Source organism: Aegilops tauschii, chromosome 1, assembly GCF_002575655.3.
Source record: "Aegilops tauschii subsp. strangulata cultivar AL8/78 chromosome 1, Aet v6.0, whole genome shotgun sequence".
NCBI classification, from domain to species: domain Eukaryota; kingdom Viridiplantae; phylum Streptophyta; class Magnoliopsida; order Poales; family Poaceae; genus Aegilops; species Aegilops tauschii.
The window spans coordinates 367031137-367043734 of NC_053035.3; positions in this window are offsets into that span (position 1 = coordinate 367031137).

Sequence of the window (12598 nt, forward strand, 5' to 3'; positions counted from 1 at the left end):
TTATTCTGTTCATTGCTCCACTGTGTTACATTGCCAGCATATTCCATGTGCTGACCCGTTTCGGGCTGCAACATATCATGTTGCAGACTTTTCAGACGAAGAGTAAGTTGTGCTAGGTCGTTGTCGTGCACTCAGCTATGCCGTTGGAGTTGATGGACTCACTTTATCTTCCAAACCTTCTGTTGTTATCTTATTTAGATGGCCTTAAGCCATATTTATTGCATTAAATTCTCTTTTGAGACTATCGATGTAATAAGTGTGTGATTGCTACTCCGTTATAAATTCTTCGAGTACTGTGTGTGTCAGCATTACCGATCCAGGGATGACACTAATGCACAGAGATTTAACCGTCTGAGGTCGGATCGCTACAAGATGGTATCAGAGCACACGCTGAATGTAGAACACGACCACTAAGATGAGCCACAGGTCACTCTTCTCTACTCATTTCTGACTCCTCTCCATTTTCTACTCTATAGGATGGCGGACTCAAGGAACAAGTTTGCACAACCGGATGAAGACACACCCTTTGGACGACATTTGAAGGAAGTCACTAGGTACCTGAACATCGGAATACCAAGCTTCACCGGGACCTACACCACCACTTTACCAAAGGAGGAGCGATGGATGATTCGAGTTCAAGTTCTAGGAAGGACATTCATGCCAGTCACTGAGCCCATAGAGTTTTCTTTTGATGCACCAACCTGGAGTCTAGGTAAGAGCATGGCAGCCCACATCGCCATGGGACGCACCAGCGAAGTTTACCACAAGGATCTTAAGGACACCATCTACCAGATATGTGGGCGCCGAGATGAGCAATGGAAGATGATCAGCACCAGGAGGGACAGGTCCATTGCAACCTTCATCCAGGAGTTAAACCAGCACATTCGTCGATAGGAGAACCAGCTGTGTGCAAGCATGATAGATCTGAAGAAGGTGATGACCCGGAACATGGAGCTAGAAGAGGAACTCAAGACTACATGCGATGGATACGAGGAGGAAATCGCAATACTAGTGAAGAAGAATGACGACCTGACGAGGAAGCTAGGCGTATTCATGGGAGACCCCGCGCCAGGAGGAGATGACCACCATCCTGATGACATTCATTCTGAAGACTACATCATCATCGACGACACCGACTCCGACCCCGACAGTAGTGATGATGACTATGAAGACGAAGCTGGAGCGGATATCATGGAGTCTTCCACCGATCAAAATTTCTAGTAGACCACCACATTATCAGTAGTATCCCCCCATGTATATATTAGTAGTCCGAGAACTGTAACGGTAGTTAAGATTGTATGCCCTTGCTTGAATTGATTTTGGTGTGATATGAATGTGTTTGTCTCATGTGCATATGGGTAGTGCTTTCTCACTAGACCTCATTCTATTCTAATCTCTCCCCTCTAAACCCATCAGATGCCTCCGAGACGTGACCCCGGATTTGTCTTCCCACCGGAGCTCACTCAGTTGATCCAACAACAGAATGCCTTGATGCAGCTACTAGTCCATAACCAAGGCAACAACAACAACAACCCACTGCCACCACCCCTAGTTGACAACTTAGCCCGTTTTCTAAGGTTGCAGCCGCCGGTGTTTTCCAGTAGCACCGAGCCAATAGTTGATGATGACTGGCTACGCAGGATTGGAAGGGAGTTGACCACCGTAGGTTGCACAGATGTTGAGAAGGTGCGTTTTGCCGCACATCAATTGGATGGACCTGCAGCCTCATGGTGGGAGAATTACACAACCACTTTCCCTATAGCCAATGTCACTTGGGAGTAGTTTCAGCAAGCATTCCACACTGCTCATGTCTCAACTGGAGTTATGAGCATGAAGAAGCGTGAGTTTCGCAACTTTCGCCAAGGAAATCGTACTGTGGGGCAGTACGTGGATGAGTTCAGTAAGTTAGCCCGCTATGCCCCAGATGATGTGGCCACAGATGCCGCTAAGCAGGAGAAGTTTATGGAAGGGCTGAATGATGAGATGAGTATGCAGTTCATGGTGGCAACATTTAACAACTACCAGGAGTTGGTAGATAAGGCTCTTATGATTGAAGGGAAGCAGCAGCAGATTGAGAGCCGCAAAAGGAAGTATGGACAAGGGAAGTACAATCCAGGAGCTCAGCAGAAGCCTCGTTTTACCCCAAACTCGGGAGGATATACCCATAACCATGGAGGCCATACCCACAATGGAGGAAGTTTGCATAACCACAGTGGACCCAAGAATGGAAACGGGAATGGAGCAGGCAGCAACCAGAACCGCTCTAACCCAGCCACGCCCGCCAAGAAGGATTTAAGTCACATTACTTGTTTCAAGTGCGGGAAGACTGGACACTACGCCACCGAGTGTTCTGAAGCAAAGAATGAAAATGGCAATGGAAGCTCTAGGAAGAAGCCCAACCCTTTCAATAGGGGACAAGTGAACCACGTGAACGTGGAGGAGGTTGAAGAGCAGCTAGATGCAGTTATCGGTAAGTTTTTGGTTAAGTCATTTACCGCTCTCGTTCTTTTTGATACTGGTGCATCGCATTCATACATTTCAAGGGGATTTGTGGATAAGTATAAGTTTCCCACCAAAGTTCTTAGGACACCTATGTTAGTAAGCTCGCCAGGAGCGGAGTATATGGCAAGCCAAGGATGTTTTCAGATGCCATTGACCATAGGTAGGCATGATTTCCCATCAGACTTAATAATTCTGGGGCCGCAAGGATTGGATGTGAAACTAGGCATGGATTGGCTATCGATGTATGGGGGAAACATCGATTGCGCAAGTAAGTCAATTTTACTCACTACACCGGAGGGAAAAAGGATCAAGTATGTGTCCAGGCATGTGCCAAGGAGAACCCAAGTAAATTCCCTCTTAGGAGTTGTTCAGGAGGAAGTACCCGTAGTAAAGGATTATCCGGATGTATTTCCAGAGGAACTACCAGGCATGACGCCGGATCGAGACATTGAGTTTTTGATAGAGCCGTTGCCAGGCACCGGACCAATATCGAAGAGACCATATCGGATGCCTGCAAATGATCTGGAGGAGATCAAGAAGCTGATTGAGTTATTGGAGAAAGGTTACATTCGACGAAGTTCGTTACCATGAGGAGCCCCAGTACTCCTGGTTGAGAAGAAGGATGGATCTTTGAGAATGGTTGTTGCTTATCGTGCCTTGAATGAAGTGACAATCAAGAACAAGTACCCACTACCGATGATCAATGATTTGTTTGACCAGCCGCAAGGAGCTAAAGTATTCTGCAAGATTGACCTGCGATCAGGATACCACCAGCTGAAGATTCGATAACAGGATATACCTAAGACAGCTTTCACCACAAGGTACGGGCTATACGAGTATACAGTTATGTCATTTGGACTGACTAATGCCCCTGCCTATTTCATGATATGATGAATAAGGTGTTCATGGAGTTCTTGGATAAGTTTGTTGTGGTGTTCATTGATGATATCTTGGTATACTCGAAGAATGGAGAGGAACACAAGGAGCATTTGCGTTTAGTTCTCGAGAAGCTCAGGGAACATCAGTTATGTGCCAAGTTCAGCAAATGCGAGTTTTGGTTGAAGGAAGTTGGATTTCTTGGACATGTTATATCAGGAGAAGGTATAACAGTAGACCCTACCAAGGTTCAGTCTGTCACTGATTGGCTAGCACCCACCTCAGTAGGAGAGATCCGCAGTTTTCTTGGACTCGCGGGATACTACTGGAGATTCATTGAGAATTTCTCTAAGATTGCGAAGCCCATGACAGAGTTGTTGAAGAAGGACACCAAGTTCAAATGGACAGATGAATGTGAGGCAAGTTTCCAGGAGTTGAAGAAACGTTTGGTTACAGCCCCAATGCTGATTCTGCTGGATATACGCAAGGATTTCCAAGTGTATTGCGACGCTTCTCGCTTAGGACTTGGAAGTGTACTTATGCAAGATGGAAGAGTTGTTTCATATGCCTCACGACAGCTTCGACCACATGAGTTGAATTATGCCACGCATGATTAGGAGTTAGCAGCCGTAGTGCATGCACTCAAGACCTGGAGACATTTTCTTATTGAAAATCGTTGTGATGTATACACGGATCATAAGAGTTTGAAGTACATTTTCACATAAAAGGAGCTAAATCTCAGGCAAAGGAGATGGTTGGAGCTTATAAAGTATTATGATATGAAGCTGCACTATCATCCAGGCAAGGCCAATGTCATAGCAGACGCTTTGAGCCGGAAGAGTTACGCCAATACCCTCGTAAGCGGAGGATTAGCAAAGGAGTTAGCCGAAGATCTCAAGCAGCTTCGTTTGGAGATAGTCCCTAGAGGTTTTGTTGCAGCATTGGAAGTACAGTCAACATTATTAGGAAAGAATTCGAGAAGCTCAGAAGGATGACAAAGAGATTGCCGAGATAAAGGAGAGGATGAGTAAAGGAAAAGCCAAAGGTTTTCATGAGGATGAGCACGACACCTTGTGGTTTGAGGACCGTGTTTATGTGCCCAATAATGCAGAGATCAGGAAATTGATACTTCAGGAAGCTCATGACTAGCCATATTCCATACACCCTGGAAACACCAAGATGTATTTGGATTTGAAGGAGCGTTTCTGGTGGACTGGTATGAAGAAGGATATTGCCGAGTATGTAGCCGTATGTGATGTATGTCAGAGAGTGAAGGCAGAAGATGAGAAACCAGCAGGATTACTGCAGCCTATCCCGATACCCGAATGGAAGTGGGACAAGCTTGGCATGAATTTTATCACCGGATTACCAAGGACCCGATCGGGATATGATTCTATTTGGGTAGTAGTGGATCGTCTGACCAAAGTAGCTCACTTTATCCCAGTGAAAACCACTTATACGAGTGCAAAGTTGGCCAAGATATATATGACCAGGATCGTATGTCTGCATGGAGTTCCGAGGACCATCGTATCAGATAGAGGAACCCAGTTTACTTCAAAGTTTTGGCACTAGCTGCACCAGACTTTGGGAACCAGACTAGAGTTCAATACAGCCTTTCATCCGTAGACCGATGGACAGACCGAGAGAGTCAATCAGATTCTGGAGGACATGTTGAGAGCTTGTGCGCTAGATTATGGATCTAATTGGGATGATAATTTGCCTTATGCAGAGTTCTCATACAACAACATCTACCAAGCCAGTTTGAAGATGGCACCCTTCGAAGCCTTGTATGGAAGGAGGTGCAGGACACCGTTAATGTGGGATGAAGTTGGACACCGTCAGTTGTTTGGACCGGATTTGATTAAAGAGTCCGAAGAGAAGGTTAAGTTGATTCGAGATAGACTGAAGGTAGCTCAGTCTAGGCAGAAGAGTTATGCAGACTCAAAACGCAAGGAGGTAGTCTATGAAATCGGAGACAGAGCATATCTTCGTGTGGAACCTCTGCGAGGAGTTAAACGATTTGGAGTTAAGGGAAAGTTAGCCCGAGATTTGTAGGACCATACTGAGTCTTGGAGCGTATGGGAGAGGTGGCCTACAAGTTGGAGTTACCCGAAGGACTGTCTGGAGTTCATGATGTGTTTCACGTTTCCCAGTTGAAGAAGTGTCATGCTGAGATGGCCGATATTCCTCTAAGAGTTACAGTGCCCCTGGAAGCAATTCAGTTGGATAGTGATCTGACCTATGAGGATAAACCAGTCAAGATTCTCGAGTTTGCCAGCCGAGTCACACGCAGCAAGGTTATCAAGTTTTGCAAAGTTCAGTGGAGCCACCATACCGAGGATGAAGCCACCTGGGAACGAGAGGAAGATCTACGCAAAGACCACCCACACCTATTTTCTAGCCAACCCGAATCTCGAGGGCGAGATTCATCTTAAGGGGGGTAGGTTTGCAGCATCCCAATTTCCAATTTGGAATGTTATACATAGGTCATCATATGCATATCATATTTTATTTGCATTTTGCTTTGCGATCCTCGAAATTCTAAGCAACTCAAGGACCCACGGAGAGAGTTGGGGATTTCACCGTTTTCATATTTGAATTTTCTCAAATATCAAAATAAGGATCATTTTGGGTTTTAATTATTTTTCTCTCCAAAAATATTTCATATTAAAAATATATGAGAGGAGATAATATGACTTCTCAAAATAAATGAAATATTAGAGGAAAAATGTTAAAATCAAATAAATAATTTTATCTGGATTTTATTGTTATTTTATTTGAATTAGAGAAAAATATGCATTTTTCAAAAATTGCATTTTAGGCCAAGAAAATGTTCACTAAGTTCTAAATATTTTATTTAGACGGTGAAAATTTGTTTTGGTATTTTTAGATCTTTATTTATATTTATTTAGGATTTTTTTCGGCGGAATCTTAAAAAAAGTTTCTTCGCCCGACTAGGCCAAAGGCCCAGCCGAGCCGGCCCAACCGCGCGCGCTGCCGCCTTTCCCCACAGCGGGAGTCCGCCCCGCCGCCGCCGCCGGCCGTGTCCGCCTCGGACACGCCTCCCGAGGGTGTGCCCCTCCCGCAAGCCGCCGCCTCCCCTCCCCCTTAAAAGCCGAGCTCGGGCCCCCCCGGGACTCCAAGCCGAAGCCGCCGCCGCCCGCTTCGCCTCCCGCCGCTGCTCAGCCGCCGCCGCCGCCCACGCCACCGTTGTCGACGCCACCCCACCCCGCAGCCCCGCGCCGCCCGCGCCATCGCCGCCGTTGCCGACGCCGGATCTCGCCGGAGCCACCGCCGTTGACCCGTTTGACCGGTCGGTTTTTCTCGGTTAAACCCCGTTTTTTTAGTTTTTCGGTTCGATTTCTTAGATCGGTTTTCGTCGGTTTATTTTATTTAGCGGACGTTCGTCCGTTCGTTTGTTTTAACGAACGTTGTTCGCCGGTTAGGTTCAGACAGCGAACGTTCGTTAGTCTTTTCTTTTTATTTTATTTTCGGCCAGGGACCTATCCGTGATTATTTTTTATCGCAGATTAGCCCCTGAACTTCAAACCCTCGCGGTTTCTAAACCGTTTGTCCAAATCTAGTGAAACCAACGCCAAAATCTTCGTCTCGAGCCCCTCTTTCTGTTTAATTAACTTGAACAAGGTTTTGACAATTTAAAATTTGGTTTCAAGCAGATTTGAATTTGAGGTTCTTTTGACCGTAGTTTCAGTTCCGTAGCTCCGAATTCGGTTGATTCTTTTTGCAGGTCGAATCTCTTCAGTTGAACTTTCAGATTTGACCCTCTTATTTGAGTTTTACCTGTGCATCTTTGCTTGATTGCTTATGTATGCTATTGTTTGTTTGCGATAGAATTCCCGGAGTGCGAAGCGTGCTACTACGAGTCTCTAGGGTTTGCAAATCGTCCGCAAGGCAAGTTCACACTTTGATCATTCTCTTTTATACCCAGTTTTTATGCATTAGTTTCAGCCCTCAAACATTGCATGAGTAGGATTGATAACATGTGGGTATTGGGAAGTAGTTGATGGGGTAGGTACCTATTGTCTTGCATTCAAACCATGGGTGTTACTACGTTATGCTTACTGCTATGCTATGCTCGTAGACGTGGATTGGTTTGAGAGAATTCATGAAAGATGTGAGAGTTACTATGTAACTAAGGGAAACTTAAGGTGGCTACTTTAATACACATCTGGGTGGATTGGTTCTTCCGTGGGGTTCTAAATTGAAAACATGAACACAAACGAAATCGTATTGAAATTACATAAAAAAAAAGAAAAGGGAGGAGTAGCTCTTGGTTTAAAGAAAAGGGAGGAGATGGATCGAATTCAGTCTTTTTCCTTTCTTTGATGGGGCATCTCGGACAAAGACAATAACAAGAAGAGATGGGAAGACCCTTCGCGGTCCTGCTCCCTGGTCTCTACCTTGCTTACCGCCGGGGCACCCTGGACCACCCAGTGGTTTGCCAGGGCACCTGGAGAACCCAGTGCTTGCCCAAGGGGATTCCGGAGTACCCGTGTGATCACCCTATGGAATGCCACCCAGGCTCAAAGGGATCATAAGATTATTCATGCTAGAAACTTCCGTGTGCAGCCACAAGCTATTATGGGCTCTAGCATAGTTGAGTATGTTGCATGACCTCTTTCAGTGGTGGGCTAGCAGATGTAGGGGAAAGTAGGTGTAACTGTCCGTCCAGAGTAAAGAGTTAATGTTTCTGAAAGACTGTATCGGTCATCCGTTTCTCAAACATCACGTAGTGCGAGAAATCCAACGGAGGAGATCGAGTCTTGTGGGGAAAAGTGCGCAAACCTCTGCAGAGTGTACAAACTAATCATGGTTAGCCGTGTCCCCGGTTATGGACATCTTGAGTATCTGGTTCTTGGATTATCATGTTGATCTCATCACTCTAAATTAATTTGTTGGGTTATTAATACTGCTTAATTGGGATTGAGTTGGGGGAACCTTCTCAATGTTTAACAACTACCATGATAGTTAAACAAATTATATTCCTTTATTGTAGGGAAAAATTGGCTTTTCGCAAAACATTGTAACCATAGAGCCTCCACCAGCCATATATGCATGTAGTGATAGCTTTTATTCTGTTCATTGCTCTACTGTGTTACATTGCCAGCATATTCCATGTGCTGACCCGTTTCGGGCTGTAATATATCATGTTGTAGACTTTTCAGACGAAGAGTAAGGTGCGCTAGGTCGTTGTCGTGCACTCAGCTATGCCGTTGGAGTTGATGGACTCACTTTATCTTCCAAGCCTTCCGTTATTATCTTATTTAGATGGCCTTAAGCCATATTTATTGTATTAAGTTCTCTTTTGAGACTATCGATGTAATAAGTGTGTGATTGCTACTCTGTTATAAATTCTTCGAGTATTGTGTGTGTCAGCATTACCGATCCAGGGATGACACTTATGCATAGAGATTTGACCGTCTGAGGTCGGATCGCTACAACTATATGATTCACGTTCGATATTTCGATCTCCAGTGTTCTGAGGACATGTCTGTACATGCTAGGCTCGTCAAGTTTAACCCAAGTATTCTGCATGTGCAAAACTGTCTTACACCCTTTGTATGTGAACGTAGAGTCTATCACACCTGATCATCATGTGGTGTCTCAACACGACAAACTATCGCAATGGTGCATACTCAGGGAGAACACTTATAACTTGAAATTTTAGTTAAGGGGTCATCTTATAATGCTACCGCCGTACTAAGCAAAATAAGATGCATAAAAGATAAACATCACATGCAATCAAAATATGTGACATGATATGGCCATCATCATCTTGTGCTTTTGATCTCCATCTCCAAAGCATCCTCTTATCCGTCGTCACGGGCTCGACACCGTGATCTCCATTGTTGCGTCGTGGTCGTCTCGCCAACTATTGCTTTTACAACTATCGCTAACGCATAGTGATAAAGTAAAGCAATTACATGGCGTTTGCATTTTATACAATAAAGAGACAACCATAAGGCTCCTGCCGTTTGCCGATAACTTTTACAAAACATGATCATCTCATAATAACATATATCACATCACAACATGCCCTCCAAAAACAAGTTAGACGTCCTCTACTTTATTGTTGCAAGTTTTAAGTGGCTGCTACGGTCTTCTAGCAAGAACCGTTCTTACCTACGCATCAAAACCACAACAGTGTTTCGTCAAGTTTGATGTTTTAACCTTCTTCAAGGACCGGCCGCAGTCAAATTCGATTCAACTAAAGTAGGAGAAACAGACACCCCCCAGCCACCTTTATGCAAAACTAGTTGCATGTCTGTCAGTGGAATCGGTGGCCATGTAAGCTTGATCTGGGCCGCTTCATCCAACAATATCGCCGAATCAAAATAAGACGTTGGTGGTAAGCAGTATGACTATCACCGCCCACAACTCTTTGTGTTCTATTCATGCATATCATCTACGCATAGACCTGACTCTGATACCACTGTTGGGAAACATAGCATGCAATTTCAAAAAAATTCCTACGCTCACGCAAGATCTATCTAGGAGATGCATAGCAAGGAGAGTGGGAGAGTGTGTCTACGTACCCTCATAGACTGTAAGTGGAAGCATTTCTCAACGCGGTTGATGTAGTCGAACTTCTTCACACTTCAACCGATCAAGTACCAAACGCACGGCAGCTCCGTGTTCTGCACACGTTCAGCTCGGTGACGTCCCTCGCCTTCTTGATCCAGCAAGTTGTCGAGGTAGTAGATGAGTTCTGTCAGCACGACAACGTGGTGACGGTGATGGTGAAGTGCGGATATGACCGTGGGAGTAAACGGTGGAGGGGGCGCCGCACACGGCCAACAGTTGATGTTGTGTGTTCTAGGCGCCCCCTTCCCCAGATATATATAGGTGGGAGGGGGGAGGCCAGGAGGCGCTCAAGTGCTGGCCGCCGGCCCCCTTGGGGCTTCCTTGCCCTGCGCCCCCTGCCATATTTGACGGATGGGGAAGGAAAGAGGGGGCGAGATAGAAGGAAGTGGGAATCCTAATCCACACTTGCCTTTCTCCCTTCCCCTTTCCTTCTCCATCCCTGGCCGACCCATATGTGGGGCGCACCAGCCCCTTGTGGTTGTGGCTGGTGTGTTCCCCTTTTGGCCCATCAGGCCCATATCTTTTGTCGGGGTGCCCGAAACCCCTTCCGGTGACCCGATAAGTACCCGGTACCCCTCGAAACACTTCCGCTGCCCGAATACCATCGTCCTATATATCAATCTTTACCTCTCGACCATTTCGAGACTCCTTGTCATATTTGTGATCTCATCCGGGACTCCGAACAACATTCGGTCACCAAATCACATAACTCATATAATATTATATCGTCAACGATCGTTAAGCGTGCGGACCCTACGGGTTCGAGAACTATGTAGACATGACCGAGACACCTCTCTAGTCAATAACCAATAGCGGAACCTGGATGCTCATATTGGCTCCTAGATATTCTACGAAGATCTTTATTGGTCGAACCGTTATGACAACATACATAATTCCCTTTTCCATCGGTATCTTACTTGCCCGAGATTCGATCGTCGGTATCTTCATACCTAGTTCAATCTTGTTACCAGCAAGTCTCTTTACTTGTTCCGTAATACATCACCTCGTGACTAACTCCTTAGTTGTTTGCTTGCAAGCTTATGATGTGTATTACCGAGAGGGCCCAGAGATACCTCTTCGATACTCAGAGTGACAAATCCTAATCTCGATCTATGCCAACTCAACAAACACCTTCGGAGCTACCTGTAGAGCATATTTATAATCACCTAGTTACGTTGTGCCGTTTGATAGCACACAAGGCATTCCTCCGGTATTCGGGAGTTGCATAATCTCATAGTCGAAGGAATATGTATTTGACATGAAGAAAGCAATAGCAATAAAACTGAGCGATCATTATGCTAAGCTAACGGATGGGTCTTGTCCATCACAACATTCTCCTAATGATGTGATCTTGTTATCAAATGACAACTCATGTCCATGGTTAGGAAACCTTAACCGTCTTTGATCAACGAGCTAGTCTAGTAGAGACTCACTAGGGACACGTTGTTTGTTTATGTATTCACACATGTATCAAGGTTTCCGATTAATACAATTCTAGCATGAATAATAAACCTTTATCATGAATAAGAAAATATAGAATAACAACTTTATTATTGCCTCTAGGGCATATTTCCTTCAGTGGCCACCTACAGATCAGGAAACAAAGGAACAAGAAGATGGGTTTCTCGCATAAAAGTAACTTCTGCTGCATTCATGTCCCAAGACCAAGCAAGAATGATGGATTATACCTCCTCCATCTCATGATGGAGTTCAGAAGGGATCACCAAAAGCTTCACATGACAAGCAGAAATGATGATCATATCCGCAAGTGGGTAGAATATCATGGGGAAGCGGATTATAAACTTAGAGATGACTTTTTTCGCATCCAGAGGGACATTGCGACGATCATCATGAAAGAAGTCGTCGAAGAGAAGGGGATGCTCCACCACGGCCCTATATCGTGAGCTGACGTCCGAACTCGCATAGGCATGCAACGTCAGGACCTCGCACCGTTCAAGAAGCTAGGGTGCATCCTCGATGATATGGAGGATGGAACTTCTAGTGATTTACGATGCCGATGATGATTATATGTGTTGGTTGAACTTGTATACTTTCTGTAGCGATGAAACTTTGTGATGTCCACGGTCCCTGCCGAACTTGCGTAACGCTACTTTGTTAGTTTGGGTACGATGACCTGCATACCTCTTGTTAATTAGTTTGCGTACTATGAAACTATGTTGATTATTTATGTGTTTGCTATATGTTGCATCTAGTTGCTAACCCTTTCTTTTTCATGTTGCTCAACTATATTGTGTTGCATATGATTGTACATTCTCTTGATGAAGATGCATCTCGAACAGGTACCTAGATTCTTGATGGCGAAAAAGCAGTGCTATGTCGTGTACAAAAGGAAGGTTCCGAGAGTGTACGACAAGTGGCCTGAGTGTCAGGCGCAAGTGGAGGGGGTCTCGGGCGCCAGCCATAAAGGCTTCAAAAGCAGACAAGAAGCAGAATCTAGTTACTTGAGGTTCACGCTAGCGCGAGAGAGGACTCATAACCGCCTCATGTACTGCATAGTTCTGCTCTCACTCATAGTGATAGCTCTTCTCGCGTATATCATTGTTTAGATGGAAGACGATGTAGAGTTGCAAGTATTCGAGACTTGTATCGCTAT